We start from the raw sequence: 17985 nt of genomic DNA, 5'->3' as shown, positions 1-17985 counted from the left end.
GTCCGTGTAGAGGGCTATCTTGAGCCCTGATGATGAATGTGGCTCTCCCTTCTGTAACCCCTTTATTAGTTCTTACCATCTCATGTCCGCATTCCTCAGCACTTCATATTGGGAAGTGCCGAAGGGCCCACTGCAGAGTGTTGCAACTTCAATTGCCTTCTCTCCAGCACTGAGAAGGCAAATGAATCCACTACAAACTATATATGATTCTTCCACACCTCAGCTGGTCTGGCACCTTCTCCTCTAATTCTCAACTTTGCTCTCATCACCTTAGCCTTATACTGCTCTGCAGTTGTAAAACTACTGGTTTCATACTTCAGCCAGGATATGTATTCCTTGGGCTGCACATCCCCATCGTAGGGGTTTGGTGACCACCTAAGCCTTTTTTGCAGCACATAATCATGTAGGTAGAGTTCACAGGCTAAGTTCCTCCTTTCTTGGCTGAGTGAAAAATATAGCTCATAGAATTTCCAAGGCGTTGTGTCACTGTAACCCTTAAGTGTAGTGTCTACGGCATCGTAGAATCGGGCGAGATGGTCAGAAGGTGTGAGCGTCACTGAGAGCAGGGGAAGTACTCATAAGGTGCGAAGGAGAGGGCTGTAGAAAAACCTGTTTCCTACACCATAATGCTCAAGTCCAAGAGGCAATGGCTCCTGATTTTGAGGACATGTGGGAAACCCTAGCTGCTGATATCTCCATGCGTAATGTTGACTATCAACACATATCAAAAAAGAGGAATCTGGGCCGCACTCTGCTACATTCCATGTTCTGACATGGGAATTAAACATTGTAATGGCACAATCAAGTGTGAAAGAGACATGGAGAGCTTGAGTTCCCTTCAAGCGTTCTAGCTCGATGGTTAAGACTGCGAATACCTTTGCGGGGGCATATGTAGCTGAGATCATGGGAGAATCTGCAAGGCCAAACAAATGGTTTCTGGAGTGCTTGATATCCTGAAATGGAATTGAATTATGACAGAATTCTATGGTGTTTTGCAAGACTAAGATGATGGCACTAGAAGGGTGTCCTAGTTTGTTTTTTCATGAACTACCAGGTGTTTGTAAACTGTGTTTGTCAATCTCCTGTGCTCAGAGTTCCAGAGATGCATGCTGATGGTTGTGTCTTCGAGGGGATTAGGTTCTGTCTTCGAGGGGATTAGGTTGTCTCTTAAAGGGTATGCCGCTGCACATATGTCAAGTTGGGAGATGGTGCGAGATAGCCTAGGTAGAAGGAGAAGGAATGGATCCGTAGGGAAAACCAGTTTCCGTAACTTGGCCGAAGATTAAAAGCAGAATAAAGGCAGAAAAATAGGCGGTAATTATGGAGTTTTAGGGTATTCCTAAGGTAATTGGTGCGAGTGGAGAAGCTGCATTTTTAGTAGGGCGATGAGGGCAAAATCGCTATTGAGATCTGGCTGCTGAACTGTGTTCTGTCGATCATCATAGGGAATGGAATGGAATGAAATGAAATTAAAGTTTAACGTTGAGTGGATTAAATATAGTATATGGATTATTAGCTTGTAATTTTTTTTATTATTTAAATTAATAATGAGTTGATTCAATTTTTTATTAGTTTTTTTATTAAAAAACATAATCTTAAAAATTGATGTTAAAGTACTATTGTAACTCTCTAATGTTTAGGAAAGTATCATATTTCAAAATAAAATATTTTTCTCATTCCACTGTGTCAAAAGTGTAAAATGTACACTCATTCTTATAAAATGATGATAAATTAAAAATAGTATAGATAAGATAAGATAAGATAATTATATTTATGTCCAACTAATGACCACAAAGTAGGTCAAAGGGATTGTTCAGTACAAAGCGGGAGAATCAAACAGTGACCTATAAAAAAAACAATGCATGAAGTAACTCAAAGATACAATGCATGAAGTAAATCAACATCTGGCCCTAGCGGAGAAGATCAAGGACCTAATAGGTCTGAGGATAAGACCTATATCTCCTAGCATATGAGGCTGAACGAATAACGTTGAAGAAACTCAACAATTTCTGTTGGCCCGATGAAGAGTCGATGGCAAGTGCAGACTGTCCACTAAATCGTGTCCTGGGGGGGTTCACACACCGCTGAATGCTGGTGGAGCTAGTCTATCTCCCAGGAGCGGATCTGAAATAGAACTGCTGCTGAGATCTCCTGTGGCAGGGTGAGGTCCCACAGATCCTCACTGATCTGGAGTCTGGATACGTACTGGTATCAATTGATCTCTTGGTGCCCCTGTCTGAAGGTGGTACCCTGAAAAATGTCGTGATCCTCTATGTGGGGTCTGGTTTAATGGGAGGTTGAAGAATATGCACTCAGAACCTAAGAGCCTCCTGCATATATAGGGCCAAACATCTCTAATCGGGGTACCTAAAAAAGTCGGCGAGGGTCCAAGAATCTTTGAACAAGTAATGAAACCTTCCTCTAATCTCGTAGTAGACAGGGCATCCAAGGATGAAGTGCACCTCGGTCTCCACTTTCTATAAATGACATACCTGGCAGAGTCTGTCTAGTCTATCCACCTGGTGGTCTGTCTCTACCCGAAGTCTATGAGAACCTACTCAGAACTAGCATAGAGGAATGGGAAGAGCATGTATCCAGTGGTGAAACGTATACTTGGGTCGAACAATGAGCCCATCTCTCAACTCCAAGAAGTGATTAGCATATAAGGCCATCTTTGGGCGCAACCCTCCTAGAGGATTTACCCAGGTAACCTGGACGAACTGTGTGTAGATGTCCTCCCTAATGATCTTGTTTAGCATCTAAGGAATATCGGAAAGGATGGGGATGATCCAACTGAATTCCCACTAACTCTAAGAGGTTTGAAACTCCTGTAAACCAACATCTGGCTCGGCCTGAAGGAGTAGAACGAGCAATAGTATCAGAAGAGCAATATGCCAAGTAAGGATAATGGTCCCTACTCTTTATCAAGTTTGCCATGCCTTGGACATGATGCAAGAATGAAACCAATCTGAAGACCGTCTCAAGCCGAAAGTGTTGAGCTTCAAACTCTACAAGGATGATGTGTTGCGGCATTGTCAGTTTGCACATAATGATGCGGCAGAGAAGAAGACTCTGGACTCTCTTAGTTGAAGCCCAGTCTAACTCAAGTAAAGACGGTCCCCAAATATCTGAGCCATATAGAATAGTGGGACGAATCCAGGTGTCCATGAGGCTCATCTTGGATGAGATTTCCTGGAAGTGATGTCGAAAGCATTGTCTCTCAAGAAGGGCTAAGGATCCATATCCTTTGTTGATCCGAGGCTGAAGCGCTGGTCGCAAACTGAAGCGAGGACTTGAAAATTGTACCCCCAAGTAAGTATATGTGCTAGTGATCTCAATGGACTATCATAAGTCAAAATAGTTTCTAGATGTTTAAAAATGGACTATATCATAAGTCAAAATATTAATATGATATAATGTATTTACTTTTAATGTAATAGGATAGGTATTGCCAACACTACATTTTTCGGGTTTAGGTATCAAAATTAGTTAAACATGTGAGTGTTTATTTTTTATTTTTATTTTTAATAATTATTACTTTTTAGAATTAATTATTACTCGTTGAAAGTTCAGCTATAACTAATTATTACTTTCTCAACTTTTTTTTTAGTTATTTTAAGTTGTGCTTTAGTATTTTAAAGTTAACATTAGTGTGATATGTTTATTTTAATATTGTTTATATTATTCTTTGTTGTTTAATTTATTTTTCTTTTAATATTATTCTAATAATATATAAATTTAAGATTTCAAGATTGTAGTAGATTGAACATATTATAGTGTTTTATTTATGTTTTCAATTAAAACGAGAATATATAAGGATCTGGAACTGCACTTACTTTATTTAATTAATTATTGTAAATAATACATACCAGAATAAATAACATAAGAAACTCTCGCGAATGGCATGCAAGGCTGCTCACCAAATGAGAAATCACAACACTGAAGAACAATCGTAGACCTGTTGAAGCCCCGAAAATCGGGTCGATAACAAGGGGGATACCCACCCGGTCCGGACCTTGGTTGGCAGCTCCTTATCCGTTTGGTATAGCGGGTCCGACTGGGGATAATGGGACTAGTTTCCCAATTTAAGGGTGTGTGTGTGTGCAGAGTTGGATGATGCTGATCTAAGAGTACTTAAAGCTAATTTAATTCAAACTTTTAAACTAACTCTATGCTATTGTAATCTAATGAGAAACAACACATCTAATCTACGCTAACCCAGGGTGTATTTCTTCTATTATGCGATCTAAAGAGATTTCAAACAATAACTGGTAATAAAGATCATTCAGCTATCATAAGAATAGAAATCAATTAAGATAAACCACTTTGCATAAAAAGTTAGGCAAAACAGTTGTGAATAGCATATCGCATAATAAGTTATTCATATATCAAACATAAATAAATGACTCCACCATACAAAAGTGCCAAATGGTAACTCACACATTCATGCAGTAACATATAAACAACTAAAAACTGTATATCACTTTAAGAATATAAACAGAAACGGTCAAGAGATAAAAGTACCATTTATGACTGGTTCCACTCATCAGCTTCAAGCAACAATGATTTATCTCTCCTTGCTCTAACATCTACTAAGAGTACATAAGTGCAACATTAGTAGCAGATATCAAATGCAAACATTAATAAACCTTGATCCATCCATTCATCAAAACCCCCTCCGAGGGTGCAAAAGTGCATGTTCTGAGGACAAGTTTTTTGACAAATTTCTGGACTATACTACTTCCTAATTCTAATAATAGTGTATTTACAAAATTTAGGATGCGGTTTTCAAATGACCATCCTTTTTCTAATCTAATTTTAAAGAAAAAACAACATTCTAAAATAAGGCTACTTCTGAATTTGGTCTTTAAAGCTGCAAGTGTTTATCATGGGCTTGAGGAGAGTCGGTTGGCTGACTTTTGCGCTGAGCTGGGCTGCGAAAATAGAATCTATGAGAGCTGGAACTACTTTTTCGGCCGCGTTTATGATGCATTTCACAGTCATCCATTGACTATGTGGCTTGACCAAGTATGCCCAGTAACACTCCCAATTTAACCTGTTTAATGCTTGGATTGCTTTTCCCTTTTCCTGCGCCTTCTGCTTCCATTCTGCTTCCAGTCATAGTTTATTTGGTAGGTACCCTGGGGTGGTCTCTGCTAGGTTTGGGTTCTCTGCCACGAATTTCTTAACGAACTGTGCATTGTAAGTCACCTGTGGTTCAGGAAGATGATACATAAGCTTTAAATCTTGTGTAGCGAATGATCCGATGAGCCCATCTCCTTGAATCTTGAATTGTCTGTTGTTCATCTCTGCATTGTCAAGTATCCACTTGATCATATCCGTATATGGTAGAATTTTGGGCCTTGCTGCTATCCGGTGAAGAAATGAACATGCTAGCTCCTCTAAGGACGCCTCGGAAGAGCGTTGTGAGCCCGCGACAACAACAACCTTCATTATTCTGGGATTCTCTTCTTCAAGCAGTCTGTAGATGCTTTCCCATGTCGATATCCCTGCGTCTCTGTTACAGGCTGTGTCTGTATACAAAGGCGCCATCTCCTTCGTCTTTTCCTTCGCCTCAGAGCCTTGAGCTTTATTTTTCTTTCCCATTTTTTCCTGCGTTTGGCTTTGAATCGTCTTTAGTTCTTCGTTCCTACAGCTTACGAGTGAAATGGAAATGACTGATGAAGAAAGGTGATGGGAGAGTTTTAAATGCAACAGATATATCAAATATGCCACCTTACGTGAAGTAATTCTTTACAAAAGCACGCGTCTTCATTTCATTTAATAGCTGACAACTAATTCCTTTACTATCATTAAAAGCGCATGATCTTGAGTTAGATTATGGTAAGTGGCTTTTCTTTGAATAGCGTGCCCGAAGGATTCATGATGAAGTGATTTATGATTTGCTTATGTAACATCGCAGATCGCGCCATCGCAAATCGTACCATCACAGATCGCACAAACATACGAATATAATATCGCAGCAATCGCAACATCGCAGGTCGCAAAAGTTTAATGTTTGCTGAATCTTGTCAGCTCATTTCTGCGATATGCGATCTTGCGATTGGTGTTATCGCAGATCGGTAAATCTTGAAGTTTTTTCCTTATGAGTATTACTTTATTGCGATGCGATATTATGCTTAACACGAGAGTCTTGCGCATACCGATATTATAGAGAAATGGAGGCATTTCCTATCTTTTTTGCAACGCGGCTTTAAAGATATTTACCTTATCATAGACTTAGGTTAAAAAATATTCGAAAGACCTTCCTAAGCTTACGATGGTAACCTTATTTTGAAGAAAGGAAACTCTTGCTTTTTTTCTAAAATTTAACTAAGGGTCCCCATTCATTTAGTATTTTGGACAACACTTAAATGAACAAGGGGGGGGTGTTGCTGGCCACAACAATTGGCGATTCACTTGGGAGAACTAGTTATCTCTGATCTTCTATTGGCGTTTTCCAACTTCCGAAACAAAAAATTTTCTCAGAAAACTTAAACTTTATTATAAAAAGATAAAGCATATTATACTTCAAACTGTCAATGATATTTTGTTTCAACCTCTTTCTATTTTAATTACTTGTATCCTTAGCTTGTCCTTGCATTTACATCAGCCATTACTTGGTCTTGTAAAAAATAAAATAAAGTCTTCCCTGTGTAGCAGCCTTTTAAATATGCTCCTTTGTCGCAGGTAGAGCCTCTGTTGCCAGCAGGCGTCCATAGCCTTGACAGGGTTACCTATTACCTAGTAATGATCCTTTATCCTGCTTAAGGTGATCTACAACTCTTAAAGAAAAAACCCAGATTGATACTTTTTCCTTTTTTTATTCTTAAAGAACAATGTCTTGGTTTGGTAGCCAAATTATGACACAGTCATTCACTTGATTTACACTTTTGCTGAACAAGCTGGCTCGCGATGAGACCCCTTGTCTTGTGATTTCAATAATCTTAAGTCATTGCCCTATTTTGGTGGACAGTAATGGCAAAGTCAGCAAGTTATAATATCTGTGATCATGATAAGTCGACTCGTGATGAGACCTCTTATTCTTCAAGATATAGTGTATCCTTGGGTCTTTTTCTAAATGCTGCGATTTTCTTTAGCAGGGAGGAAGTCAATTTTTTTCCTTAAGAAGGTTTTGGACGACAATAATAGAGCTTTTTGGAAATGGCTGTTTCTACAGGGAATCCTTATTTTGTTATTGGTGCATTTCATTGTACTGACATAAAACAATTTCTTCACTAAGATTGCTTTCTTCAAATTTCTTGGAGTTGAAACTAGTATCATATCTGGGTTAAAGTTCTATTGATAATAAAGATCAAGTTTCCAAAAGATTTGCGATTTATAGAAGCAGAAGTTCAAAATATTGATAGAGAAAAGGTGTCTTTAGTAAATGTCAAATGCTGTTAACCATAGCAAATTTTATTATGGAGAAAAATATTTAACGAAATGAGAGGTAGACATTCCCTAGGATTATGTACAGAATAGGGATAATCTCTTCTCTTATTTTTCCTACCAACTATTAAAAGTAAATTATAAACCTAATAACCTAGCTAAATTACTCCTACTCCTATTCTAACTATATACAGAAAATTAACTAGGTGAAATGATATTTCCAGTGGAACCATCTTTTCATTTTTATTCCTACACGTATGTAACTTTCAAACATCAGTGTTAAGAACAAAACTTTTCTTGGACTGTTAATGTTGGATGTGGAATAAGAATGTGTAACTTCAGTTGGAATTCTGTCTGAAATTTCTTTCTTATGAAAACTTATTTCCAACTGGATACCTATTGGATCATAAAAATCAGGATGAATTTCTATTATGGATTGATGATCTCGTAATAGGAAAGATGACAAGCGAGGTTGCGAATATGATTTTTCAGTTTTAATGGCCTGTAACCTACTGTGCGTTAAAGTCAAGCTTTTAGCAATTTCTTGTAAAAGGAAAGTTTCCATATATAAATCACTAAATAAATCAATGAAGAATAGATGGAAATTTCTGGAAAGAGATTTATCAATTGGCGCGAATTACCGACAAGTTTCGAAAGGTACTTTCCTTCGTTGATGGTGTTTTGGATGCCAAAGAAGTTTTTTAAGGAAGTCTGATATTGATTGATCTTGGAATTGAAAAGTTCTATACTTCCTTGACACAGTTTAGTTTTCCGAAATGGTAGCACATCTTTCGAATGTTCTTTGATAAGGTGCTCAACATACCATAGTAATCTATCAAAAGTCTGAAAATTTAAAACACAATCTGATTTTGTACAAAATGAGTGCAAGTGAGAAAGAAAGAAATGATTATCTGTACAAATAATGTTACAGCACAACTGGGATTGACTTGGAATATCTTGTTTTTCACAAGAACTGGCCAGAATTATGGGATCCGAGCAATTTCAAATTCCGTCTTGTGAATCAGAAGACAAGTTATGATTGTGAACAAGCATGGGGGTTTCCTCATGATATGAATCATAGATTGGGGTATTGTCTTGGATAGTAAAATCATGCAAATGATCTTTTACTTTGAAATGAGGATTGACTGATATGATTCCTGAATTAGAATATCTCTCATTATCTGAGCTTTGTTGAGTTACTTGGGATAAATCAACAACATCATCGTTGTCAAAGTAGCTATCATAAATGATTTTACAGGTTTCCCTAGATTTCTCTTTCTCGTCATATATTTTCAGACAAGGAAGGTCAAGTGGTTCTTGTTTGAAAATGATTAAAGGATGTTATATAGCTGTCTTTTTATCTTGAAAACCTAATGATGACTCATTTGAATAATCCTCTGTACTTTCTGAGATATCTTTAATATTGAGAGTGGAAAAATTATCATCACTAAAAACATCAGGATAAAGAGAAAAATGCGATTCTGGAACAATGCATTTGAAAATATCATCATGGAAAAATCTTTGTTCATCAGATTCATCATAGACATCGGGCTTTAGATCATACCTTTGTGTACTGATGCTTTTTGAAAGAGAAATCGTTTGTTGTTCTAACCTTGGCATCTGCATTTGTTGATTTGCAACGATATTATCTGACCTTGTATCAAAGTCATCTCCTGGTTCCAAGGCAAGCTTTCCTCCAGCATTCTCGCTTTTGTCTTCTTGCATTAGAGCATGCATGTCTCCTAGGCTTTGGGAACTTTCTTCATCATGGCTGATTTGTATATTCAAATTGGAATTCTCATTCACATTAGAAGAAAATGAGACAAAGCTTGGACTAATTTCTGCTTGATCAGACATAGGAGGCAGGGAATGCTCAGCATAATCTGAAGATTCTTCATCCATGAGTTCACTTTCAAGATCATACTTTAGACAATTAAGATGAAATCGCATATTAAAATCCCTAACAAATTCATATTGTTTCCGTAGATAATCAATTTCATCATATACCTGGTCATAGTCATAACAATCAAATTCACAAATGAAAGTCGTGACGAATTGGTCCCAGCTGTGAATTGAGGCAACTGGGAGGGTTCTGCACCATTTTCTAGCTTCCGCCGTGAATGTAAGAGTAAAAATTCTGCATAAAACGCCTTCATCAATTCTTTGAACATCCGAACTTGAAACTCTTCGAATAAATTGAAGAGCATGATTAAAAGCAGAAGAATTATTCTTACCATTGAATTTTACCTGAGACAAGAGTCTTACCACTTCAGGTGGAGTGTTGGAAGAGGTAGGAACATGGATGCAACTCCAAATGGGAAGTTTGTGAGCAGCCATCCTGATTCAAATGCTACAATTGAAAATCATTCCAACAGACACTATGTTTAGGCCCTCCTTCTAGCGCCAAATATGTTGAAGCGCCGAAAATCAGGTCGACAACAAGGGGGATAGCCACCCGGTCCGGACCTTGGTTGGCAGCTCCTTATCCGTTTGGTATAGCGGGTCCGACTAGGGATAATGGGACCAGTTTCCCAATTTAAGGGTGTGTGTGTGTGCAAAGTTGGATGATGCTGATCTAAGAGTACTTAAAGCTAATTTAATTCAAACTTTTAAACTAACTCTATGCTATTGTAATCTAATGAGAAACAACACATCTAATCTACGCTAACCCGGGGTGTATTTCTTCTATTATGCGATCTAAAGAGATTTCAAACAATAACTGGTAATAAATATCATTCAGCTATCATAAGAATAGAAATCAATTAAGATAAACCACTTTGCATAAAAAGTTAGGCAAAACAGTTGTGAACAGCATATTGCATAATAAGTTATTCATATATCAAACATAAATAAATGACTCCACCGTACAAAAGTGCCAAATGGTAACTCACACATTCATGCAGTAACATATAAACAACTAAAAACTGTATATCACTTTAAGAATATAAATAGAAACGGTCAAGAGATAAAAGTACCATTTTTGACTGGTTCCACTCATAAGCTTCAAGCAACAATGATTTATCTCTCCTTGCTCTAACATCTACTAAGAGTACAGAAGTGCAACATCAGTAGCAGATATCAAATGCAAACATTAATAAACCTTGATCCATCCATTCATCAAAACCCCCTCTGAGGGTGCAAAAGTGCATGTTCTGAGGACAAGTTTTTTGACAAATTTCTGGACCCTTCTCCAAATGCAATGAGAAGGGTTAAAATACTACTTCCTAATTCTAATAATAGTGTATTTACAAAATTTAAGATGTAGTTTTCAAATGACCGTCCTTTTTCTAATCTAATTTTAAAGAAAAAACAACATTCTAAAATAAGGCTACTTCTGAATTTGATCTTTAAAGCTGCAAGTGTTCATCATGGGCTTGAGGAGAGTCGGCTAGTTTACTTCTGCGCTGAGTTGGGCTGTGAAAACAGAATCTACTACTTTTTCGGCCGCGTTTATGATGCATTTCACAGTCATCCATTGACTATGCGGCTTGACCAAGTATGCCCAGTAACACTCCCAATTTAACATGTTTAATGCTTGGATTGCTTTTCCCTTTTCCTGCGCCTTCTGCTTCCATTCTGCTTCCAGTCGTAGTTTATTCGGTAGGTACCCTGGGGTGGTCTTTGCTAGGTTTGGGTTCTCTGCCACAAATTTCTTAACGAATTGTGCATTGTAAGTGGCTTGCGGTTCAGGAAGATGATACATAAGCTTTAAATCTTGTGCAGCGAATGATCCGATGAGCCCATGTCCTTGAATCTTGAATTGTCTGTCGTTCATCTCTGCATTGTCAAGTATCCACTTGATCATATCCATATATGGTAGAATTTTGGGCCTTGCTGCTATCCGGTGAAGAAATGAACATGCTAGCTCCTCTAAGGACGCCTCGGAAGAGCGTTGTGAGCTTGCGACAGCAGCAACCTTCATTATTCTGGGATTCTCTTCTTCAAGCAGTCTGTACATGCTTTCCCATGTCGATATCCCTGCGTCTCTGTTACAGGCTGTGTCTGTATACAAAGGCGCCATCTCCTTCGTCCTTTCCTTCACCTCAAAGCCTTGAGCTTTATTTTTCTTTCCCATTTCTTCCTGCGTTTGGCTTTGAATCGTCTTTAGTTCTTCGTTCCTGCAACTTACGAGTGAAATGGAAATGAATGATGAAGAAAGGTGATGGGAGAGTTTTAAATGCAACAGATATATCAAATATGCCACCTTACGTGAAGTAATTCTTTACAAAAGCACGTGTCTTCATTTCATTTAATAGCTGACAACTAATTCCTTTACTATCATTAAAAGTGCATGATCTTGAGTCAGATTATGGTAAGTGGCCTTTCTTTGAATAGCGTGCCCGAAGGATTTGTGATGAAGTGATTTATGATTTGCTTACGTAACATCGCAGATCGCGCCATCGCACCATCGCACCATCGCAGATCGCGCAAACATACGAATATAATATCGCAGCGATCGCAACATCGCAGGTCGCAAAAGTTTAATGTTTGCCGAATCTTGTCAGCTCATTTTTGCGATATGCGATCTTGCGATCGGTGTTATCGCAGATCGGTAAATCTTGAAGTTTTTTCCTTATGAGTATTACTTTATTGCGATGCGATATTATGCTTAACACGAGAGTCTTGCGCATACCAATATTATAGAGAAATGGAAGCATTTCCTATCTTTTTTGCAACGTGGCTTTAAAGATATTTCCCTTATCATAGACTTAGGTTAAAAAATATTCAAAAGACCTTCCTAAGCTTACGATGGTAACCTTATTTTGAAGAAAGGAAACTCTTGCTTTTTTTCTAAAATTTAACTAAGGGTCCCCATTCATTTAGTATTTTGGACAACACTTAAATGAACAAGGGGGGGGTGTTGCTGGCCATAACAAGACCTTGGATGGATCTATCAGGCAAATTACTCCCACTGGGTTTTCATCCCCGGGATCAACTAGAACTGGCCTTGTCAAGTTCTCAACAAAGGCAAAATAGATAAATAACTTGGGATGATCACATTGTTAGGATCCTATCACTTTTTATAGGCTTGATGGACTCTCTAGAGACTTTATTTTATTTTTTTCCCTTTAAAAACAAAGGCAAATACCATGGGCCAATGCCATGGGAAAATACACAGAAAATACCATGGGTGGATTCCATCCACTTTGACCATATCCAAAAAGGGAATATTACAAATCCTCTCACCCAAAGATTGTTTTCCCTCAAGCAATCCACTTCTATCCACAACAGAAACATATGTATATTCATAGCAGGATCCCATACAACCCAGTGTGTTATTCCATGCCTCCATGCTAAATGATCCTAAATGGATCCTTCGATACTTGAATCCCAAACAATCACCCTAGATTCTCCTTTTAAGAATAGAGACACAATCCTTTGCATACTTGTTTTGACACAATCTGGATGAGATGATGTAATGTTGGTGTAAAAGCTTTGCAGTAACTAAAAGATTAAGCTGTCACATTTCAAATTCAACATAGAGGTGCCAAAGATGAACTCTTCCATGAATTTTAAAATTCTGCACCACTTCTAAAAGGTAGGAAACATGATGTTATTCAATCCCTGAAGGGCTTCTATTGTCAGATGTACTATATCTCTCATGAGATCATTGTTGTAGGAAAATAGTGGAAATCTTAGAGCTATGATCCTACTAGTACAACAAGCAATTGTGAGCCTAACCTCTTCACAAGGATGTTCCCAAAGTTTGGGTTGTATCAATGCAAGCATGGATGGCTTGAGAGCCCAACTGAGTTTCTTCCATTCTAGCTGCCCCACCTTAGAAAAGCATGTGTATAATTCCTCCAACTTATTAAGGTCTATGTTTGACTTTGCTTTTTTCAATTCACATCCAAGTGTGAAGAGATTAGCCCCTCTTCCCTGTATTTCCTTCACTTCCCATGGGTGCTTCTGCTGCAAAATAATATGGACTATTTTTTAGAATGGTTTCTTGCTTTGACCATTATTTTGGTCTAAGGAAGTTTTTGTGTGTTGGAGACCATATATTCTTACTAGCTCATCGAGACATTTCTGAGTTTTCTCTAGGATCTCTTTAAGACCCACCTTCCCACATATCAATTCTCTTTATCATCCAATCATCATAAATCCCAGAATTAAAGCCCCTTCTTCCTTTCTTCTCCTCTCTCTCTTCTTCTTCTTCTTTATTTATTTATTTTACAAATGTTTAAGCATAAGATGCCTCAACAAATGTTTAAGCATAAGATGCCTAAAAAAAAAAATAGCAACTGAATATCCAAAAAAAAATGATTCCAGGTTGTGAAAATTCGAGAAGCCCTGAATCACCACTGCAACAAACTGATATTACTTTTTCTACTTGTTAAGCCATGCAAGTTATTTACTGTGTTCTACAGTAAATATCGAAGTAAATATAATTGTAGCCTTCACAACTTTAAATGATATGTGGAAACAAGGATCTGAGCAGAAAGAAATAACACAGACAAGTGACATTGTTTTTTGGATCAATGTCCTCGGAAAAACCCATTGTGGGAAAACCGATGCAACAACTGAGGGTTTGTATTATCAAGCAATAATTTCTTAATACAATCTTTGGATGCCTTACTAGCTATCCAATACAGAGAATCTGACTGATAGAGAGACAAGTGAGATATACCTCACACTATCATTGGCAATCCAATACTGATCTAGCCACAGTGCAATCACTGTGTTGCTCTGCATCATAGCTTCTGGGAATTGTTTCACTCCTTCAGGATGATCAATTTGCCTCTATAACTTTGACTTTTTTCCCTTCTAGTCTCACACCCCAGCTACTCAGGCTTTGCGCTACCTCAACCTGGCCCTGCTGTGCCTTAGTGTGGCCCTGCGCTACCTAGCGTGGCTCTGTGCTACCTCTTCTAGATCTCTCTCTGCCTCCTTTTCAATGTATCCCTAGATCAGGAAAACTTTCCAAACAGAAAACTATCTTTACCCCTCACTGCAAGAAATCACCTCGATCACTTCTCTGGCAACTGCTGCGCTTCTCTCTTCAGAAATCGATCTCTTGCTCTCTCACTTAATGTATTTTCTGAATTCCCATCAAGCCTCTTCTTATAAGCCCCTTCTTATTAGATTCTAATCAATGGCTCAGATCATTTTGGCTTAATTCTAGTCTTCTTCTAGAAGTTTCACCCCATTTTAATTAATACCCTCTAATTATTTTAATTTCCTAAGTTTAGACTTAGGCTTCCATTAAAAATAATTAATTATTTTAATAAAACTGTCTCCTGATGGAATTTCTGAAAACGATTTTTGGGTATTCTGGAATACATGTGTCCTAGCCTCCCTGCAAATTTGAGGCTTAGAGCACATCTGATGCTACCATAAATAAACACTCCCTCTTAGCGAGGAATGTACTCTAGTAATGCAACTTGACGAAGCATTACCGTTCTTTGTAACATGTCACTCTGTGTTGTTGATGTCTGACATCACTGCCCACCAACTACTGCATAAATGTTGCATCCAAGTTGTTGTTAGCCCTACCACTGCCAACATTGCAACCCTCACAAATTTTACATATGTGTTGTTGTTGGCCCTGCCACTGCCAACACTTCATCTGCACTGCAACCCTCTCCAATTTTTGTTGTTGTTTTGATGGTGTTAGACCCGCCAACATGTCAAGGGATCTACCCAGTATGAAGTCCCAACTAGACCTCAAACTTTTTGGTGTAGGAGTCCCAACAGTGAGTTGTACGATATCACCTTGACCGTAGTTGCTCACAGAGGCAAGTAGGATGTCCTTGTTGGTAGCAAGGGTGTGACATGTGTAGCAAGCCAAGGAAGGTGCATGAACGGTTCTAACAAATGAAAGTTGGGTGAGTGCACCCCTTGGAAACCTGTGATAGCACGTGGCTTGGAAGGGAACACTTGAGCGAAGATGCATCACAAATTGGAAAGAAAGTTAGCTAACAATCCAAATTGATCGTTAAACCAACAACACATCTTAGTAAGATTCATACATACTTATACAGAAAGAGTCCATACATGCATGCCTAAGCAAACAATACATATATCATTAAAGTAACCAAGATAGCTGAGATACAATAACAACATATGCATGAAACGTGTTGGCTCTGTTTAATTAAGAAGTGAAAGTTCCAATCATACCGTACAACCATGACCAACCACTAGTCCCGATAGTGGAACGTTACAGTCACTACCACCTGCTCCTCCAAAGAAATGTATTAGCTCTGCATTATGGAGAAGCTAAGGCTCATTACATTACTCTCCAAGATTTCTCTAAAATACTCCTATCAGAAGCTTGGCTGACCAAAATCCCTTATAATGAGTTATGAGGTACTATAAATAGCAAAGGGTGGGGTGACCCTTGACATTCCCCTTTGTGATTTTTCACCTACCCTCGTGATTCTTCACCTACTATATGATTGTTACATCGAAATATTGACACTTGAACTTTGACTTTACAAGATGTTACATACAATCTGCACATGTACCCATGTGAGACAAAATAGGCTTGAGCAAGCCATGCTAGACATCACGAAGACTCGAACAGTTGTGGGAATACCAACTCTTCGACATCTTTGTGATAATCAACTGTGGCAAACTGATGCCAATCTTGGTCGTCTATGATGGTGTCCGTGTGCTCAATGGTGACATTGTGTTGAAATCGAACTCTTGCCTCTGTTGCATCTAGGTCCACCGATATGGCTCCTTTTTCCAACTCATCTGATAACATGCGCATCATCGTCTTGAGTGCAACTGGACCAGCAACATACTGATGCATAGTGTCTATGCTGATCTCCAAGTGTGTGTTGGTTACCATGTGTATCAACTTGTTGAAATACATGTTTAACTCCAGTCAGACTTTCTTCTTGCCTTCGCTTTGGTGAGTGTGCCAAATGGGTGGGATCGTATGCATGTGCACAATGACATCCATGCTTTTGAATACCCTTGCATGTGATCAACAACATTGCTCACCCTGTCTGCTCCATGCCAGCTGCTGGATGGTTCCATAACTTGTATGGGTGCAATTTCATTAGTTTGTGCATGTTGCGCATCCTACTGTGCTTGTTCCCACTGCAAGTCCTTTTGTTATATGTGTAGCTCTTGTTCTTCCTTGAGTTGTTGCTTCAACACCTACAACTCCTTCTCTGTTTCTCTCTCTGTCTTCGCGCGATCCTCTTGTAACGTCATCACCTCATAGCCTCAATCTCTAGAGCTGCTTTCATCACAAGTGGATCTTCTTGTGCTTACAACTTTGTTCTGCCTCTTTTTTGTCAACAACCTTCCTCTTGCATTTGTCACATGAAAGTGTGCTACCTTCTACTGCTGCTGATGGTGTTGCTCGATGTGATGTTGCTACAATTTCATATTGATATCCTTGTCCTTGAACAACTTGACGTCTTCATATATAGGAAAGTTCAAGGACACTTGATCGATTGCATCCCCAATTGTGCTCTGAACGGTGTTTTCGACACTGCTCTCTTGAAATCCATTGTACCTGTGTTGCTAAGAGGTAGATGAACACCTGTGATACCTGGAGACATAGCAACACTCATAAAAAGCAATCTGTTAGTCGAAAACCAAAACAAATTGAAAGACTGACATGCAACATACATGTGTGACTATCTGTAAAGTTTGCGTAATTTTCACCGTGAGGCTGGGAGACTGACTGCCAAAACTGTGCAAGGTAGAATTCGGGCTGTAGTGAGGCTGACTCACTGCTGGAACTGCTCAATTCACAGTCCAACTTGGCCTGCTAAGGACTAAAACTATGCAATGCACAATTTTAGTCAGCAGTGACATGCAAACCAGCAAACTGCATTACACAGTTTTGGGGACCAACAAGGCACTGCCTCCCAGAAATGCGCAATGTTAGCCAGACAAGGCAAGGTTCGGGCTAAGGCAGCCCAGACTTGCCAACGGGTGACTAAAAACATGAGAATTCTGAATGCATGGTGATTCTGAGTGTAAACAAGAGTGAATGATCATGCATGCAAATAGTAAGTGTAGGATTCAGAAAATGGGAAAGCATGCATATGTGTGAAGCGGGTCGCCGCAACGGTGATTGTCGGTGCAAAAACAGTGTCATGCATGCGACATTAGTGAGATGCAAACAAAAACTGAAATGATGCTTCTACAAGCTAACATACATCAAAACGAGAACAAGCGCTCATTGAAATCAAGCAAACAACAAGTACACAAATCAAACCACAAAAAGCGATCGAAACACAACGCAAGACATGAGAAGCAGACTTACCTTGAAACAGTTAAGCTGAAAGTGCCAAAGACTCCTAGATGTGATGCGGGATGTTAGAGCTACAAGATCACTATGAGGAATGAGCCCTGTAGCGTTCGGTTCATGAGTTCTGATAAGATCAAGGTTATGACACGCATGCCACAAATCTAGGAAAATGCGACACTTGGCGAGAGTCTTCTAAAATGAGCTTTGCATGTAACCTGCAGATGCTAAAAATATATCCTTATACCTAGGGATGCCTTTTTCATGCTGCCTTTTTCTATTTTGGGAAGAGCAGCCCATGCATGCAAACTAGTTTTGCTCAGTCCGAGAGAGGACCAGTCAACTTGGAGGCACATGCAACAACCTGCTTCACTGAG

The sequence above is a fragment of the Pinus tabuliformis genome, chromosome 9 (assembly GCF_031772625.1).
Source record: "Pinus tabuliformis cultivar Carrire ecotype Pingquan chromosome 9, CPIR1, whole genome shotgun sequence".
Classification (NCBI taxonomy): Eukaryota; Viridiplantae; Streptophyta; class Pinopsida; order Pinales; family Pinaceae; genus Pinus; species Pinus tabuliformis.
This window is presented reverse-complemented; position numbering follows the sequence as displayed.